This window comes from Rutilus rutilus (assembly GCF_951802725.1).
Source record: "Rutilus rutilus genome assembly, chromosome: 8".
Lineage (NCBI taxonomy): Eukaryota > Metazoa > Chordata > Actinopteri > Cypriniformes > Leuciscidae > Rutilus > Rutilus rutilus.
The window spans coordinates 38323734-38342474 of NC_140222.1; the positions used below are offsets into that span (position 1 = coordinate 38323734).

An 18741-nucleotide genomic window follows, 5' to 3' on the forward strand; every position below is an offset into this window, starting at 1 on the left:
CATTAATCATGTTTAATAAATATTAACAAGTTATACATTATTATGTATTATATTTGCTATGTTACATAAATATTTCAATAATAATAATTATAAGAATGTTAGGCATTTTATAATAATAAATAGGCATTTTTTTTTAATTATATATATATTTTATATATATATATATATATATATATATATATATATATATAGGCTACATATATATATGGCCTAATATAAAAAAGTTTAACTTGTAGTACCAATAATAATTAGCTTTTTATTGATATTATATACAAACATAAATTATTAATGAATGTATAAAAATATGAAACACATGCTATTATATATTTATGGTTACACATTTCAATAATAAGCATCTTCATCATCGTTTTTTTTCATAAAGAATTTATGAAAGAAGTAATGTTGGCTAATGACGTCTAGCTATCTATCTATCTATCTATCTATCTATCTATCTATCTATCTATCTATCTATCTGTCTGTCTGTGGTGTGCTTTGTGATGTCAAGTATGTGAACAGTAGCAGTGAGGTGGAGTCGTGTAAGGGGTGGAGTGTGAAGGTACATGCCTCCTCCTCCTCCTCCTCCTCCTCTTCCTCCTCCTCCTCCTGCATCTGAAGGGGCAGATAATATTCTTCAAAGCCCAGAGACAGACTCTGAGTTACACAGCAAGTGCAGAGCAGCTCACAGTCCGATAAAACACGCTGGGCAAACACCATTTCTTCAGCAACCCTCTTCATCGAGGCGCGAGCCTGCCGAAACCCTCGACATGTGACCGCTCCCGACCATCGTTATGTACTTTCATTTTTATCTTTCTTTTTTTATTTGATTTTCTTCGTCATTAAGGCTCAAAACAGGACTTGTAATCAAACGCTGCGCAGTCGTCCTGTGGATTTGACAGGAATAATTCATCCTCATTTTCCAATTCTTTCTTGTTTCTCGAAACGAATCTTACATGTAAGTAAGGACAGGCGGGAAAGGAGCGAGTGAATAAACAAGTGGATGAAAACATCGTACTGACCTCCAGCTATAACCAGACGAGAAGACCTTTGGTTTAAACAACAGCAGCCTGTGTTATTCGCCATTGGAGAAGCATTGAAACGGATTTTACCACGTTGGGAATCGAGTCTGTTCATCCCCGCCGCTGTGAAACGGTAAATATCGCTTGTTTTGTTGCTGTGTGGGAATTTATATTTTAGAGGTCTCTGGGATCGAGTGGACAGACTCTGCTGGTCGAGTCTGAACAATGAAAGTTTTTTAGCAGTACAAATCAGGGTCTCACATCATTAATTTCTCTAGGAAAGACGTTGAGCTGCAGCAAGGACACATAATAATATCTATCTAGTAAAAATAAAATAAAAAATAATTCAAGCAATCTTTTTTTTTTCTTTTTTTTTTTTTGGAGAAGTCAAATAGCAGCAAGGTAAATAAATAAATAAGTGTTAAGCATTTTAAACAATCATTTTATAAATATTTTATTTATTTTATTTTTCCAGCCATAGAAAACAGGCGGCCCCTACAAAAACAGTTCTTAAAGAAGTCGAAAAGCAGATTAATAATACATATAAAATAATAGACAAAGAATAGTGTTAAATAAATAAGTCAAATTTATTTAATCCAACAGCAAAAATGAGAGGATGTGGACTGTTTAAAAAAAAAAAAAGTGCAAATCGACGCTTTTCACATTTCGGGGTTTCTCAGAAGCGGAAGTCATCATAGTTGGGTAAACTTCTATAGCGGTGAATGAGAGACTATGTTAAAGTATATATGTTTGTGTGTTCCCATTTGCTTAAATAGCAAAAGAAAACCTCCACAATAGTGTTTTCACAACTTTCACAAAGAGGGAAAAAAATAGAGAGGCAGTAAGGGCAGTCAGAAGAGAGAAAGATGTTGTTTTTATCGTCACTCCCGATCATTTTATCGCTGTAGAAACAATTTTGACTAGTTTCTTGAAATTTGATGCAAAGGTAATACGATACACAGTATAGTGTTGTAAATGTACATACATAAAAAAGAAAGAAAATATATAAAAAAAACTTTGCAGGATTTACGATGTTGATGACCGTTAAAACGCGTAATCACAGTCTGTGAAAAGGGTCCATTAACGCATCTATAAATCTGTGCTCGGCTGGTCGCGTCTCGCGGTTGCACGGTGAATTGGTTCAATCGACGTTAGCCGACTCTGTGCTCGGCTGATCGGGTCTTGAGGCTGGACAGTGAAAGTGTGTGTGTGTGTGTGCGGATTGATTCGTGTAGATGGAGAGAGAAGAGGGGTAGAAGGGCGAGATTTCTTCTCCTCCTTGCGCACGGATGCGTCTATAAGCTTGAAATCAAGATATTATAATAGCTGCGATGTGACGCCGATCTATCCCCACCGAGGTAAGACATCGTGTAAAGTGCTTTTGAGGCAGTTGGACTGAATTGTAGGTAATATTGTGTTAGGCTCGGCTGTGTGTGTGTGTGCTGCATAGAGACTGACGCTCCTAATGCAAACCAAATGCAAACAGGTGTAACAGCCCCATCTAAACCGCAAACGAGCGCCGACGCGACGCGTCAAAACCAAAACGCTCGATTTACGTTAACCGAACAAGCTTCGTGGGTCTTTTAGTTTTCCGCGTCGCGTCAATCGCGTCACGTCGTGAGATGGGCTTTAACGTTTTTACGTTACCAAAAAAAAAAGCATTAAATCCCATCCGTTTCAGATTCGAGTATTCAAATAAGATTCGAATCAACGTCGCTTTTGTCCTGTTTTTCCTCCTCTACGACCCACGATATCGCGAGCTCAGTTTAGGTACAGTTGTGATTTCCATCGCTAATGTTTGTTTTTTGGAGATTTAGATGAAGGTATCGGGCGATCGATTAATTAATCTGTCAAGTTGGTCATGATTCGCTATCAGTGACCTGACTTTTGAATTAATGTGCTGAAAAAGCGATAAAGGTTACTCGTTTCCGGTATAACATCATCATTATCTCTCGCTATTATCATCACCTGGTTTATTATTCCGCTTATTGCCTTCTTAAAGGACATTATTGGGTCGTTTCAGATGGTATGGATTACCAACAGATGATCAATAATGTCAAGTCCAAGCAGAAAAAAAAAAAGAAAAGATTTAAATCTGTTATTGTATTGTCAAACATGGTGCAGTGAAATTTAATTTCCGCGTTGAATTTGCTTTCAGATTTTGGTTTCTTCGTTTCTTTTTTTTAACCCTTTCCAGCGCCTTTTCCGACTTTTGATAGATTGAATACACGGTCTCGTTTTACGTGTTTACACAGTTCGTCAGGTTAGACTTTGATCGCTTGTTGTACGATGTAAATAAATAACATTGTTGTGTCTGACATTTTCGTAAAGAAATGATGATGAAAGGGGTTTGCCTTTGAGTTTAAATCAAATTGTGACTCTCCCATGGTTTCGTGCATTTGTTTTTGTCTCTTTATCCTCATATAGACATAACAAAGTAACCTCAGTGTGTGGCACTAATGAACCAGGAGGATTTTTTTTGTCACTTATTGGCTTGTTTGGCTTCTTAGCATGTTCATCACGTCTGCCTCTCCATGGAGACGTTTTTAAACCTTTCAGCTGTGCGAGGGGTTTTTTCCCTCCTTGTCAAGGGACACAAGACCTCCATGCGCACGCCAGACATTTGGTTTCCACATTATCCCTCAGTATTTGACTTTTTCATCTTATGCTCCACTGCGAACATGCAGTGGTCAGTCGGTTTTAACTTGAACACATGGTTGACTCCAAAATAAGGCAGTGGTGAAATTGTGTACTGGTTTGGGAAGAAAAAGCCTCATGTATACATAGACACAACATTATATGTCATTATTACAATGTTTTTAATCAAAAGAATCATGCATCTGTAGTAACCAAACACTTTAATTGCATGTGCGTCCACATTTAATATAAATATCGACTATTATTGTTTTAGATACTAAGGTTTGCAAATACATTGTTTTAAAAATTGTTTAAGCTCTGCTTTTTGACCCAATAATATGTAGGCTAAATCATTAGATTCCAACAATCAAAACATGTCGTATTATTATTGGAATATTCATAATTCATGTCTATGGTAACACTTTGTTTTAAGGCGACGTAGTTAGGCTACACGTTACTTCATGTTCTCACTATACTAATAACAGAAAATTATTCATAATCACAAGTAATTAACCCTAAACCTAACTGTAACTATAGTAAGTACACGTGGTTAATTAATATTATACTCAATACTTATGAGTACAATGTAACTACGTCACCTTAAAATAAAGTGTTCCCGTTATATTTATGCTGCTTTAAGTTATTTTGTGTAATTTTACATCATAGCTAATAGTTGTGTTTAAAATGTTATGCATTTGAGAAAGTGTGTGATGCATAAAGTTGTGCCATTTATGCAATCAATGCAAGTTACTTTACCATTGAGGGGGAAGTAGAGAATTGTTTGAAAGAAATTTCACATATTTTTTTTTTTTCAAATTGTGTATTTCCATCTGACCCGAAACTTAACGTTACATACCGTGCATCTAGTTTTTAGTCATGTTTCAGTCTGTCAAACCCAGATTTAAAACCAAAAAACTCCCACATAACTTTCTCCGTGTTGAGTCGGTTGGTCGTTTAGTCACTGAACATCTCATATGGACGAGGTTTAAAGTGAGTTGTTCTGGAATAAGGCCATATCTCTGCCTTGGCATGTAGTTGAGTCTATTTTCTGCAACCCCCTCACTCCTTCCCAAGGGAAAATCCAGTGAGTAAAGGGGGATAAAATTAGAGGACAGGTATAAGGTTCCTTCCTGCCCTTTTTTCTTCTCTCGTGCAAGTACTAGCCTAATCTGTTGTGTTTCTTCTATAAGTTTCAGTTTCATAATCTTACTGACATTTCTAGATTGAACTAGCAACCCTATTGAAAGTCTGTGGTGGGAGGCTAATTTGCCCCAATTCTCTTCTTTTTTTTCTTTCTCAGGTGCCCTTAATTTAATTGCGATTGCAGGTATTGCAATACCCTTTGGGCTGATCGTCTTTGCAGAAGATGTTCTGGCCCGTTGTACTGTTGCACTTGTCAAGTGTTATTGATTTACTTTGCCCCTGAGAAGAACTCTCTTGGCTCTCTAATTGCATGTTCATTTATGCCTTAATTTGTTTGAGCTAACCAGTCCGCGGAGATATTTATTCCTTATGTACCTTGTAAAAAAAAAACGTCCTTTTATGGTGCAATCCTTCTGGAGGAGTGCTTGAGGAAACATTAGTTGGAGGATGACAGTATTGATTTATTTCCTGCACATGTGACTTCATTGTTGTGGTGGGTTATAAAAATAGACAAACTATGAGCCCACCCCCGGACAGGTGCCTTGAAAGTTTATTGTAGATGATTGCAGGGTTGAGTCTGTGAAGTACCTATTTGGGCTTTGCACAAATCTCTCCGCACAAATAAAGCCTTAAACTTGGATTACGCCGACCGTGAGGCGAGGCCGAGCGGAAAAGGTGCGCCTACGGGGAAAATTCCCAGTGTGGAGTCATGCACCGGACCTCTCATAACTCCCGTGCTTTCGTAATCAGACACGTAATCTCGTAGGGTGATTGGATTTGGGATGACGCCGGAGTCCGAGTTGGTGGCTCGCTGCTCCTACCCCAAACATGTCTTTTTTTTTTCTCGCACACATACACACATGCAGATCTCTTGTTTATTTTCCAGTAAGCTGCTTCAGTCTTTGGAGGCACTGTCTGCTGCAGTGTGCAATAGTTCACACTTCAATTGCAGCCTAACCTAGATTTCTGTAGCACTGCTTGTAAATAACCCTGGGGCTCTGTTCTGAGGGAGGGGGCTTTAAAGGCAGCGGGAAACGGCTCTCTAATGCAAGGCTGCGTACTATCGGCACTGTGATCAGACTTGCATCATCAGCAGAGGTGTGGAGCTGGGAAGAAGAAAGCTGAGAAATATCCATGTTGCCGCCTGGCACCGAGCAAATAGATTTCCCGTCTAATACTGTGCACTTCTGTAATGTGCAATAACATGCAGTCCCGCCGAGGAGACGCGCGTTCGCTTAATGAGTTAATGTTCTGCCGTAACGTCAGAATTGACCAGCTCTTTTCGCTGAGAGGTTTGAAGTCGACAGGAAATCAAACCTCGACTGTGTTTACATTCTTAATACACGTTCTTGGTCTTATTGTCAACGATTTAGCGGTGCGCGTTAATATCTTTCAGCTGATGTCAGTAAACCCTCATGTTTTTCAGTGCCTCCGTTTCAATCATTTGTCTAATCAATTTGTTCAATCAAGTTATGACAACGTATGTTTTTACATTGCTTTAACTTATCTCTTATCAAGACTCAGTTTATTCATGTCAGTTTAATGCAATTTAAGTTGAAAATGACTTAAACATTCAAGTTGATTCTACTTAAATTTAAGGCTGCAGGTTTTTTTTTTTTTACAGTGTAGTTCATCTAAAAATTGCAGTTCTGTCATCATTTACTCACCATCATGTCATTCCAAACATGCATTTTTATTTTCTTCTGCTGAATGCAAAGATATTTTGAAGAACAACATTGGACCCCATTGACTGTCATTGTATAGATAAAAAAACAAACAACTGAAACGTTTTTCAAAATACCTCCTTTTGTGTTCCATCAATGAAGTGCACATTTATAATTGATTCATACAGATGTATCAGATATTGTAATACGAGTCATTTAATTTCACAATAATTATTGTGATGTAGTTATTTTTGCTGGAAATAAGGTTGTTAATAAACCTTATTTCCATAAACGTATTTCTTTCTTTCAAATAGCGCCATTGCTCAGATGGTTTTTGAGTCTACAAGCTCTACATATAATGTTATCCTGCAGAACTGTAACGGCGGGGTTCAGCTGTGTAATTCGTATCGGCAAAACCAATATTAAGCAACAACAGCTTAACACTTAGTTTTTAAGAGAGAGATGGGAGAGAGTGGAAAAAGCAAAAATAGTACAGTGTTGGGAAAGGGGAAAAAAACAACAACCTTGTTTCATGTAGCTGTAATGCTGCAGCACAGCTCAGGTCGAGACTTTCTGTAGAGTCAGAGGCCTTTAGACTAAAGCTGCACTTTGACATTTTGGAAGAAAACAGCTTTGAGTACATCGTGCGACCTTCTCCTCCGCGTACCTTGAGCACAAAGCAGCGATTTAAAAAATTGCAGCTTTTCATCGGCGGTCGACATGGCGAGTTCTTGTGGCGGCAAACGTGTTTTTTTTTTTTTTTTGCATTATTATTTGGATTTCTATGGACTCAATGGAGCTGTCCTGGCCTGTGGTCTCGACAGAGGGAAAACAGGAAGGAAGATCTGTCTTACAGGGAAGACGGCGTGATTCACTAGCTCAGCATGCTGTAGAAACGCAAGTTTAATGTAGCATAGGATGTTAACGCGATGGCCTGGAGACTGAGACATGTTGTCAGCTCTGGATGGGAGAAACTGGGCAGATAAAGGCCACCTCACACAGACGCGCTTAAATTACCTGCTTACAAATGCAATAATATTGATTTTTAAAGATGTTGTTTACATATTACCATGTCTGATGTTGTGTCTGGCTGATCGCTAACAGTTGGGGGGTTGCGTCTAAGGATTTGAGAGGAAAATGAAACATTGGGCCTGTTTAATGTTTGCATGCACCAATTTGTGACCAGCAGCCTTTTGGATGAAGGGAGGCTCTCTGTTTACCCCTACTGAGCCGCTGCTTTGAGGTGATCTTTGACTCCCACACAAATTGCCTGCTGTTTACCGAAGTGCGACTGTGTCTATCGTGATCTTTGCGAGAATGCTATAGATAGGAGGGTAATGGTGGAGTTGTCTTGACTGAACTGCTACTACCTTCAGAACTAAACCTAGACTGGAGGAAACACTCACAGTTTGTTAACAGATTAGCGCGGTAAACCGTAAAGAGCGAGGCTGGTTGTGGACTAGAGTGCCAGTTGTACTCAGGCCAGCTACACATTCACAAAAGTGGGAGTCACGTGAACGCCTTAAGGCCTTGAAACGTCTACTTAAAGTTAGTGATTTACAATGTGCTGTTTAAACAATGATATATTAACCATTTATGATTTGGCCAGGACGTGTTTTTTTTTTTTCCATCCTCTGCTATTTATTGCATTTGAAAGCTAATTCAAGTTGAAACATAAATCTAGGCCTTAGTTTAACTAATCGCTTCTGGTGATCTTGGTCATGTGTACTACTTCCAAGGGCCCCTGAGATAACTTAAAATGATTTAAATGAAACCACTAAAGATCAAGATATCTTATTTTAATGTACCCCCCCCCCCCCCCCCCCTCAACAGCTCTTTTATTCCTGTGAAGAACCAGGATTTCTATGTTCTTGGGAAAATGTTTTAAAAGTTTGTTTTCTAGACCTTGAAAAACTCCATGGACATTTGTAGTGTGTGTGTGTGTGTGTGTGTGTGTGTGTGCGTAAAGCTTTCATTGCTCATTAACGTCACCGTGAAGTTGCGCTCAACTTTTTTCCGAGTGAAGTGGAATATTGACTGAGGAAAAATAGGGGGCGTGGCTTGTACTTTTCAGATTTTGATCAAAGATTATGAAGAAAAAAAAAAAAAAAATTGTGAATCAAATTAATTATTCACCACAAGACTAGTAATGTGCACTAACAAAGTAATTGGGGGGTTGATTTTAATTTCATTCCCAAAAAAAAAAAAAAAAAGTTTTGGGTGATTATGCAAAATTGAGTGTGTGGGATTTAGTTTATATTGTAATGTCATCCAGAGCACCTACGATACAGGTGTGCGAGCCACTATATATTTTTGAGTTATTTCAAACTCTAAAGTGGTTTAACAGGTAGAAATTGCGAGAAAGTATATTTTTAAAAAGCCGTAACCAGCATTTCACAAATGAAAGTAAGAGTCATGGGGCCTTCAAGGATTGTCCTGGACAATGCGTGGCCCTGGAGTCGAAACGGTTGAGAACGACAGTAATAGAGTGGAAACACTTAGCCCACCGTTTTCAGTGGGTTGTCTTTATGGCGTGCAGAAATAGCACCCTTTACCGCCCTCGCGCAGTCTTAACACTCTTAGCTGGCCTACTCTGGAATATTCCTCTATGGTCTTACGCTCGTTATCGATCGCTGTTTTAACATTCATACGTCCTTAGTGTAGGTCACTTGCTCTTTCTTCTCACGTTTAGAGGCGATCTTCTCATTTACCTTCCTTTTTGTAGTGAATGAATCTTCTGTAGTAAATGCAAAATCAGGCATATCTAAGAAAAAATGCTTTTGTTATCTTTGCGGAGCCTCTGTCTTCTGGTACCCCACTTCCGCCGCCAATTGAAATCAGTGCCGGCAATAAAGCAGGGGGTCTGATTGGAGTTTAAAATCCAGGCCGCGCTCTGCCCACTCCTTGTGAATCTTAAATCCGTCAGTTTAATTTCCCTTGAATGGCACTGGTGTGGAGCAGGGGGGGTTAATTTGTGGAATATCGCTTTAAGGAATCGGACCGAGTGCCTATAGTGGATTTTTCTGTAAATCCACCTTCCCACAAATTTCTCAAACAAAGCTTCTTCTGTTCTTTTGAAATAAACATGCAGCATGCACCAATATTTTTTTATCCCCTTTGTTTAATGATGCATTAGAGATGTTTGCTAATTATTAAACCTATCCCTAAGAATTAAACTCTGGGAATTGGGTCTAGTGCAGAAGCTATGCAGTAATATGTGCCGACACAAGTCATTAGTTAGGCCTCATCTAACCCAGCAGTCCTTAAATCATTAAACGACTTGGACAGCAAACATCACACTGGCTGGAGCGTGCTTTTCACACTGGGTTTGGTGTCAAGATCTTGCCCTCTGATAATGTATACTTTATAGAGGTGGTGGAAATGGGCCAGACCAGGTGTGTTTGACGCTGACAAACAATGTAACCTTCCAGCTGGTTCAAAACTTGCAGTGATGACCTAGTAAATACAGCAGAACCGCTGTGGAACTTGAGGAACGCATGAGTGTTATTTCTTACAAGTCAACACCACCGCCTGTCTTCACACCGCCTGGTGTCTGTGGAGACAATGATGGACATTGTCTTTATTATTTGAGACCACCAGGCTCTTGAGTTATTTCATGTTGATGGATGCAAGTGCTCCCTCACATAGTATAAACTAAAACCCAACAGTTGTTGATCCCAGTAGCTTGCCAAGGGTGTATTCGCATTGTTCAGATTTTCAAGTGTGTGTGAAGGTAGTTACCTTGGCAAGGTAAGGCTGCTTCAGGAATGCTTGTTCGTGAGGAGAAATACAGTATTGCTTTGAGAGTATTTTCTCATTTATGAATGAAATGCAGAAAGTGGGTGGTTGGGGAAAAAAGGATGGGACCGAAATAATGATGTTCTGTTTCTCCATATGACAAAGATATAGATTTTTCTCATGCACTTTGAATGCACTTTTCTTTATTTAGTCAAGGATCTAGTTCAAGGTTTTTTTTAAATCTCCGAACATCAGTCATTGTTGAATATTTTCCACCAACACACCACTTACGTTGGCTGTAGTCTTTTTAATTTGTCCTTTGGTTACAGGGCTCAACTTTTCTTTTCTTTTTTCTTCTGCTGGCCCTATCAGGCCATCAAATCTCTCGTCATCAATTTTCACCAATTTTAATCCCTACTAGTTTATTTTAAATGGTTTTGCAGTGTGACAAATTCATTTTTGCAAATTACAAATAGGCTATTCCATATAGCCTAGGCTCTCAATTAATATAAGGTTATTAAAGCAGCATGAACAATTCTCAAATAATTGGCTTTAGATGGTGTAGCTTGTTAATGTAATATTTCATATTATATTAAATGTTCACTTAATACTTTTGTTGGAAAACAATGGCATGTGGTGCAAAGCATTAGCCTACTTACACATTTTTTTCAGCTAATTCTAACTGAATCACACGTCATTCACACAAATATGACACATCTTGTGTTAGTCTTGGCTTGGTGACATTTAAATTGGCATAATTTAACAATACATTGTTAAAATGCCAGTTAGCATCTAGATTTTTAATGAATATTTGAATACTTGATTATTTTGTGTAACGGATCTTAGTTGATCCGTGACCTGTAAGGACCAGGCCCCCACGGTTCGGCACGCATGTGATTTGCCGGTTAAATTGCAAAGTTTAACCATCATAGAGTGAAAGTTTATCATTTGCACGTGTTTTGTCTTACCAATTTACACATTCAAGCGATTTTAAACCATTTCAGTGCCGGAAGAGGCAAATGAGCACTCAATTCAGTACTTGCGCGCTGTTACCGCACACACTTGAAGCGTGACACACACAGATAGGTGCGTTTCAGATACACAAACTTCAAATTAATTCCTCTTTAGTGTCTCCTTGCGCTTGAATGGACACACACACACACAAAAATGTAAATACCCATCTCTGCTATTATTCTCGTAAACTCAGTCAGTTATGTCTTAAAGGAGCCGTATGTAAGATTGTGGCCAAAACTGGTACTGCAATCACTTTCAAATTACTGTAGAGCGGTGTATCCCCTCCCCCTCCCCCCTGACTCGAGGTTGCCAGATAGGCTGCAGGATCCAGCGGGAACGTAGGCTGCTACGTAGCTGTGGTAACTAGAGCAGAGCTGGCAACCCCGATGCCGAAACACTACTGACTTCGTGATTGGTAGATAGGTGGAGGGTGGCGCTTCAGGCCAAAACACAAGATGACAACATCAGTTGAGGGCTGCAACTTCACTTTTAAATGACAATATCCTGGCCGGACTACTGTTGTCAGTGATATAAGTATTTGAAATGAACATGATTTCTTAATGTCTAGTGACACATCAGGGCCATTTTATGATTAATTGAAATACATTTCTTACATACAGCTCCTTTAAGTGAATGTAAACAGTTGAGAAAGAAATCGGATGTGTATCATTACATTGGATCTGTGCGTTAGGTCTATAACAGTAACCTATAACCTGCTGCTCACTGTCGTTAATGTTAATCAAACAAACAAAACACAGCTTTTACAAAGATTAATCTATATTTAATGTACAAAGTGAAAATTACAGTGTTATTTCACATTTCTGTACCTGAATCCTACGGTTAAACATTGTCAGTCCAAGTCAACAGAACATTATCAAATTGTAATGTTAAATTTCTTAAGTGTAATTTGAATTAAAAACAAAATCAATATCACATTGATAAGATTTGTAAGGTAAATCGCCAGCAGCAGAATACATCAATATGTTTCTATATGCACATTTTTCATCGTGATTTCAAGTATAAACCCTTGCATGTTTTATGTCCACATGTTCTTGCTCATGAAATTAGTGGCATTATTATGTATTTTAAGTCTTGGGTCAATACAACCATGTGAATGCTTGCTTTTAATACTTTATTTGAACCAATTAGCCTATTGTTTTATTAGTAATTTAAGCCATTTTAAAGGCTATTCATTTATTTTATTGTATTTTTTTGTAAAAGAAAATAGACCAATTACCAAAATTGATCGATTACTCAGTTACCAAAATAATTGTTAGTGACAGCCCTACAGTGAATGCATAAATGAGTCTGAAAGCAGTTTGAGCTGATTTCATTCCAGAAATTTGTGGAAAAGTATGAGTGATTCCAACACAGTGGCACCCTTCTGTCATCAATGTAATGAAGAAAAGTCATTTGGTACAGTGGATTAGTTATTTTATGCAAATGTTTCATCTGAAACTACAGCTCTCTTTAAGCGTATGACAAGAAGAATAGGATCACTGGGGGGTTCTCATCCAAAAAGAGTCTCTCAATGTGATTATTTTTTCGTATTTGGCTTCTCTGTGTTTTTGTAATATTTCCGTGCATTTTGATTTATGTGGCTTATATTCGAGAGAATGTTTTCCACAACAAAAAATCTATGAGATCTTCGACTGCTGTACAGTCTTCTCAAGTATCACGGATATAGGAATATCTCTCAGCACAGTCTTATCAGTGATTTTTCCCCTGTTTTGTGTCCTTATCCGCAGGGTACAGTTCCAGCCTTCCTGGTTTCATAACAGACAGAAGATATCCTTGAGAGTTATTGTCTAACCCAAACCCACGTGTATCTCAGCATCTATGTTAAATACACAGTTGGGTTGTTGATGTCTACTGTGAGGTGTTTATTGACACAGACCATTGATCTAAGACACTTTGTGTTAAACAAGTCAGTGGTTATGTCTCTCAGGCCATCTGTTGCCCTTCTGTTTCGGGTTAAGGGCACTAACTTGCCACTTTTGCCACGTTGAGTCCGTTTACTGTTAGGAAAAAAACAGTGGCTTTGATCAGTTCTTGCCATCAAAGTTGCTGCAAGTAAAAAAAATGGTTCCTTGCAATTTGCTGTACCGTCGTTTGTTCTGAACAAACATTGATCTTCTTTGAAGAGCTCTCCTTTGGTTGCATCTTAAATATGCTAGAAAAACAAGCACGTTTCTGTTGTGTGTATAAAGCAGGCCCTTGTTCGGTGGCTTTATAGGCTCAAAGAACAGAAATGCTGATTGTAATAGGCGCCGAATGCCATTGGTGGCCCCTTGAGAGTTGTCCTTCATTTTCACACATTAGTAAAGTCCAGCACCCCCACCTCCTCCTCCTCCTATTCCTCATGTCTGCCATCCCGTCATCCCTCCTGCCGTCCATATCCGTGTGCTGAATGTAACAGTCCCAGCTTTCCACGGCTTCAGCTCAGCACCTTGTGACCTTGCAGCTCATTCACAGATATTGCAGATTCACTCCCTCCCTTTGCTGCCAAGTGGCGTTAAGGCCGGTGTGTGTGTGTGTGTGTGAAGGAGGGCCATCTGGCCGTCTTACGTTTTCAGACGTGATATTCTGAATCCTGAATGATATTTTAAATGCTGATACATTCATATGGCAGGACATGTGTGTTTTGGGCTTTCTTCTGCCAGAAATAATAGCTGTATCATTGTTTCTTATGTCCTTGAACTGGATTTTTTTGCTGTATCTAATTTAATTTCTCCCCTAAGCCCCCAACGCCCTTTCTTTCTTTTTTTTTTTGGTCAGTTTAGCATATCGCCATTTCCGATTCATTAGGGCAGGTGATTTGGTTGTCATACCTTGTGGTTCATCATTCACAGAGCAGTTTTATCCATTTTATGTTTTTGTGCTGATAAGGTTTTTCTGGTGCGATTTTGATTTGACCATGTAGAAACTATTTCTGTGTGCTTTTGTTGTTTACAACTTTCTCAGTGATAAAAAGTAATGATTTTAGCAACATTAACGTTTTATCTGGGTGGCCAAAGATAATATGCCATGCGTTACATAATATGCACAATTTTAACCAACAGGTTAACATCCCGGCATGCTGATTGTTTACTTGTCTTTACTAATATTTGAAATTGTATACTGGTTAGGCTACTGAATGAATGAATGGATGAATGAATGAATGAATGAATTTTATTATTGTGTCATGTCCAAATAGGACCCATCCCTTTCGGGATTATAAGACACCACAAATCACTTTCAATTATAGCATTCACTTCCTGTAGATGGTAACATACTTCACAGTAGGTCAACACATGCATAAATAAATAAAGTAGTACATAAAAGTGAGAAAAAATAAATAAATAAACAAAAATAAAATAAAATAATAATAATAATAATAAAATAAAGAATTACAGATTTAGTTTCTCACCTAAATGTATTTTTTGTTCTCTTTGCCCAGGCTTTTTCTAAATAATCAGCAAGGGCGAATATCTTATAATCAAAAAACCACTTTAGTCTATCCGCATCATTCAACCACATCAAATCTGTTAGGCTACTAGTTCTTGCTGTGGTATAAACACTGGAATCTAGCATTGTGAAATTTCACTGGTATCTGAAATTTGGTGGCGTAACCTTATTTATTAAGGTTGCATGGTTCAAGCACATCGAAAACAATAACTAATTAAATGTATTTATGTATTACTGATTGGTGGGGCCAGTGAACATTTTGGCTGGGCAAGTAAAAATGTACGCACTGTAGAAAAAAATGTCCCGAAAACATTTGAAAAAAATAATGGAAGATATTATTTATTGGTTTATTATTGATTGACTAATCTGAAAATAATCAAAGTTATTCGGAATTTTTATTTTATTTTATTTAACCTGCTAATTGGAAAAAAAATTGATAGATTTATAAGTGATTTGCAAAATTTGCCTTAAAAGTCAGTCCAGCCTACATGTTACGTTACAGATTGATTAAAATTTGAAAAATGGTTTGCAAACAATTTAATGTTGACTTTTTAGCGGTACGCTGGTCATCATTGTATATCTACCGTTGTAAGTTTCCAAGAGGAGGAAATTAAATCAATCCCTGCAACCACGAATTGTGCCAGGAATTCAAGGGCTGCCCTCCTAGCAGTTGGGTGTATCCTATCTCTTGAGTGTTTTTGGGTCGGGATGGTGTCCTGGTACATGTTAAGAGCCTGGGGGTTCCCAGCTGTCACTGGTATCCTTTACCAACTGGCCCCAATTGTCTATCTGCTCCAAGATTGTTTTTTGTTTTTTTTTACTGGTGGTCCTTAACAAGAATCTGATCTGCCCCTAAAGAGCACCTGCCTGAGAACCAGCCCTTTTTAGATCCCAGAGGACCCTCCGTGGTTTACTCTTTTCTATGTGGGAATTCTGTCAAGATGCTAATTTTTGGCAATCAGAGTTGAGTAAAGCTCTAATCAGACATGATTGTAAAGGTCTCCCTATAGAGGCCCCTCTTGCCCTATGTGATTTTCATTTAATGAAGCAAATGTCACTTATTTTCCAAAATTCAAAGTCTTCAGGTTGCAGTCTTATCCCAGCGTGTCAAGCTCTTCTTCCGAAATGACTGGGTCTGGATAACCCGAGGACAATAATTTCAATAATTTAATCAATTGGACAGCTACTCGCCAGCTGGGGGCCGATCTTGATCATGCAACACCATTAGGCTACTACACAGTGCTGGGAGATCCAGTGTAGAAACCCATTGAATTCGACTTAGAATTAATAACATCGCTGCGAGATCCAGCGAGAAACATTCAGATTTGGATTCAGAGTTCTCTGTTATAAACCATAGATATCAGATCTAACAGCGCTGACGTGGAAACCAGTTGTGCCATGAATGAACCAGTTATAGAAGGCTTTAAGTCCACAAATCAGTGACATTTACCATGGATTTAACTAACCGTAGCTATGGTATTATGACAGAAATAGGCAAATGCTTACAAGTACTAGCCTACACATCTTTTTCCAGCACTTCAAAACTATAATATCATATGTACATTTTATTTTTAATGTGATGCCCCCCCCCCCCCCCCCCCCAAAAATGTGAATCCTTCAAAGATTGTCCCCATTTATAAAACTAAAAGTTACAAGATGTAGGAAAACTCACACTTACTTTATGAGAGCTTTATGCTGAAAAAAAGCAGACATCATCCTCTTGACCTACAAATTCCGAGGATATGACTAGTATAACTTTTAATTAACAATTAACAATTAATTTTGTTGCTTTGCAGATTTTACAGGCAACAGAGGAAGCTTTAAAATGAAGCACAGTCAGACTCTTCACAAGCCGTACTGCCATCTGACAGAAATAGCTGACGACTGACTTTACCGAGTTTTAATCAATGTGAACATGCGTTCCTTCTCGTTTGGGAAAGCGGCGCAATTCCCTAAATTGTTTCTCACGATTCATTTTAGCTTGTCATCAAATTAAAAACACATTAGAGAGGTGTATAGCACCGCTACCCTGGCTTTTTTTTCACATCTTAAGCACTGAGGCATCAAACGCTGCTTTCCATGCAAGATACGAGCAGAAGAATCAAGTTTTGTCAATCCATGCATGCCGCTATTATACGACAGCTTTGTTTTCAAGCTTCTAACGCGTTCATCGTTTATTAACGTGATAAGAGAATGTGGGGGTGTACATAATTGCGACATAATCCATTTAAAAACATATTTTGCAGTGGCCTACAGGTTGGGCGTTGAAACCCCAGATAGAGTCACTGCAATAAGCCAGAGGCACTAAAGACTCCCATTGTTGTAGGCATGCATGTGGGGTCAATATGTCTTCCACACCCTTTTCTCAAGTATCGGGATGCTGACAGGTCGTCCGGGTCATGTTTGCTCTCCAAGCATGTTTGGGCCGGTGTTTTTGAGAGGGCACTTTCCTTTAAAAAGGACCCTGGGTGTGATGGTCCACCCCCAGCTGCTGTAGGCCTGCTAATGGCTTTTTTTATACGTTTTGTTTGTTTTAATATGGATTTACCCCATACTGCTCTTTCCTGTTGTGGACCACAAAGGCTCACCCAGACTCACTCATGCATCTCATGAATTAAATTGTTAAGGGACATAACATGGCCGCTGCTCATGGCGTGCCTACACACTAGCGTCTGCGTTAAAGAACTCTGCAAATTTGTTGATGTTGATTTTGATTTCAGGGGATTGTGACTGACAAGGACATAGAAGAAAAATGAAGTAGGTCAGCATGCAACTGGTAGTTGCCCAGTAACCGCGTTTCCACTGTTGGGCCAGGGCTTTAATCGGGCCGTGCCGGGCTATTAGCCTCGAGCCTGTAGCACCGGGCCCAAAATCTGCTGCGCTTCCACTGTCGGGCCAGAAGCTCCACAGCGCTTCACTAAAACGCCTGTAAACGCGCCTCTCTGGAACAACGCCACACAAACACATCATTTCACCAACAAATGGAAGTTTTATCAGAAAACTAATCGGAAAGAAATCACTGGAAACAGCGTGATCGCAAAACAAACATGATAAAAGTGACCGTTTGCTGGCATTTTTGTTGTTTACTTGAATATTTAAAACCCAAGCATCGATGCTTTACCACAGGTTTACAATAAAAAGTGATAGGCCTACATTGACCATGATGAATTCATTTGTCAAAATTGCACATTAGTCACACAGAAATAGTGGTTTAGCCTACCGTTAGGTCTATTTCACTAAAGAAAGATGACACACTTACTTTTTGGTAAGTTACAGGTATTTACATCACATTTAGAAAGAATGATAACTTCTACAAATATGCCACCAAAAATACGACCCGAGGAGCTTTAGCACTCTCTCCCAGTACAGTTATATTTTCAGTCAGAGAAACAGAGGAAGCTCCCCAAAAAAAAAATAAAAAAAATATGATGGTATGGTATAAAGAGATGAGAGGTAGGCTACTGACAGGTAAAATAAAAACATGATTGCGATAGCCTTTAGGATTTATCTGATTTCTTCAAGCGTTCATATTTACCATGTTTTCTATGGTAATGGCTAGCCTGCATAGTCTTTTGCATCGCATATAAGTACAGTGATCAGAATCCACATCAGATCACAAACAGAAGGCATTCAAACATGAAAGTGAGTTTTGAGGTAAATAATTGTACATGTCTTTAATGCTGAATCATCCGGCGCTGCCAGGTAAACCTGTTCGTAACCGCTCCTCTTGCCCGAGCTGGCCCGCTTTGGACCAAGGTATTCGGTGGGCCAGAAAACCTGGCACGCACTAGCACGCCTGCTTTAGGCCCGACAGTGGAAACTTGGCTAGTGTTCCTTTCCTTCCAAACATTTCCTACTGTCAAGGGATCAACCTTAGGCCCAACATTGAATAATGGAAATTAATCAAATCATGCAATAAAATATTAATATTTTACATTTAAAAGTGAATATAACCTATTTTTAGGGATGCGCGATGTATCTTTTAATCTTTGCTGTTTTCTTTTACTGCATGAACTTATTATTTTTAGCGCAGCCGTCCATAATCGCAGTAAGATTTGTACTTAATTGTCGCCTTTAATGTG

At 38.8% G+C, this 18741-nt stretch overlaps 1 protein-coding gene across 2 annotated transcripts in view; it reads left to right on the forward strand.

Annotated features, from left to right (window-relative positions):
* The first annotated feature begins 619 nt into the window (after positions 1-619).
* The window catches only part of dag1 (dystroglycan 1), a 39290-nt gene continuing 21168 nt past the window's right edge, over positions 620-18741 (forward strand). The window contains exon 1 of one of the 2 annotated variants that reach the window (XM_084417029.1): positions 620-1149. The gene's annotated coding sequence lies outside the window, so the exon portion shown is untranslated. Of the gene's footprint in view, positions 1150-2136; positions 2375-18741 lie in introns of those variants that run through there. The other variant, XM_084417028.1, reaches the window with a different exon arrangement.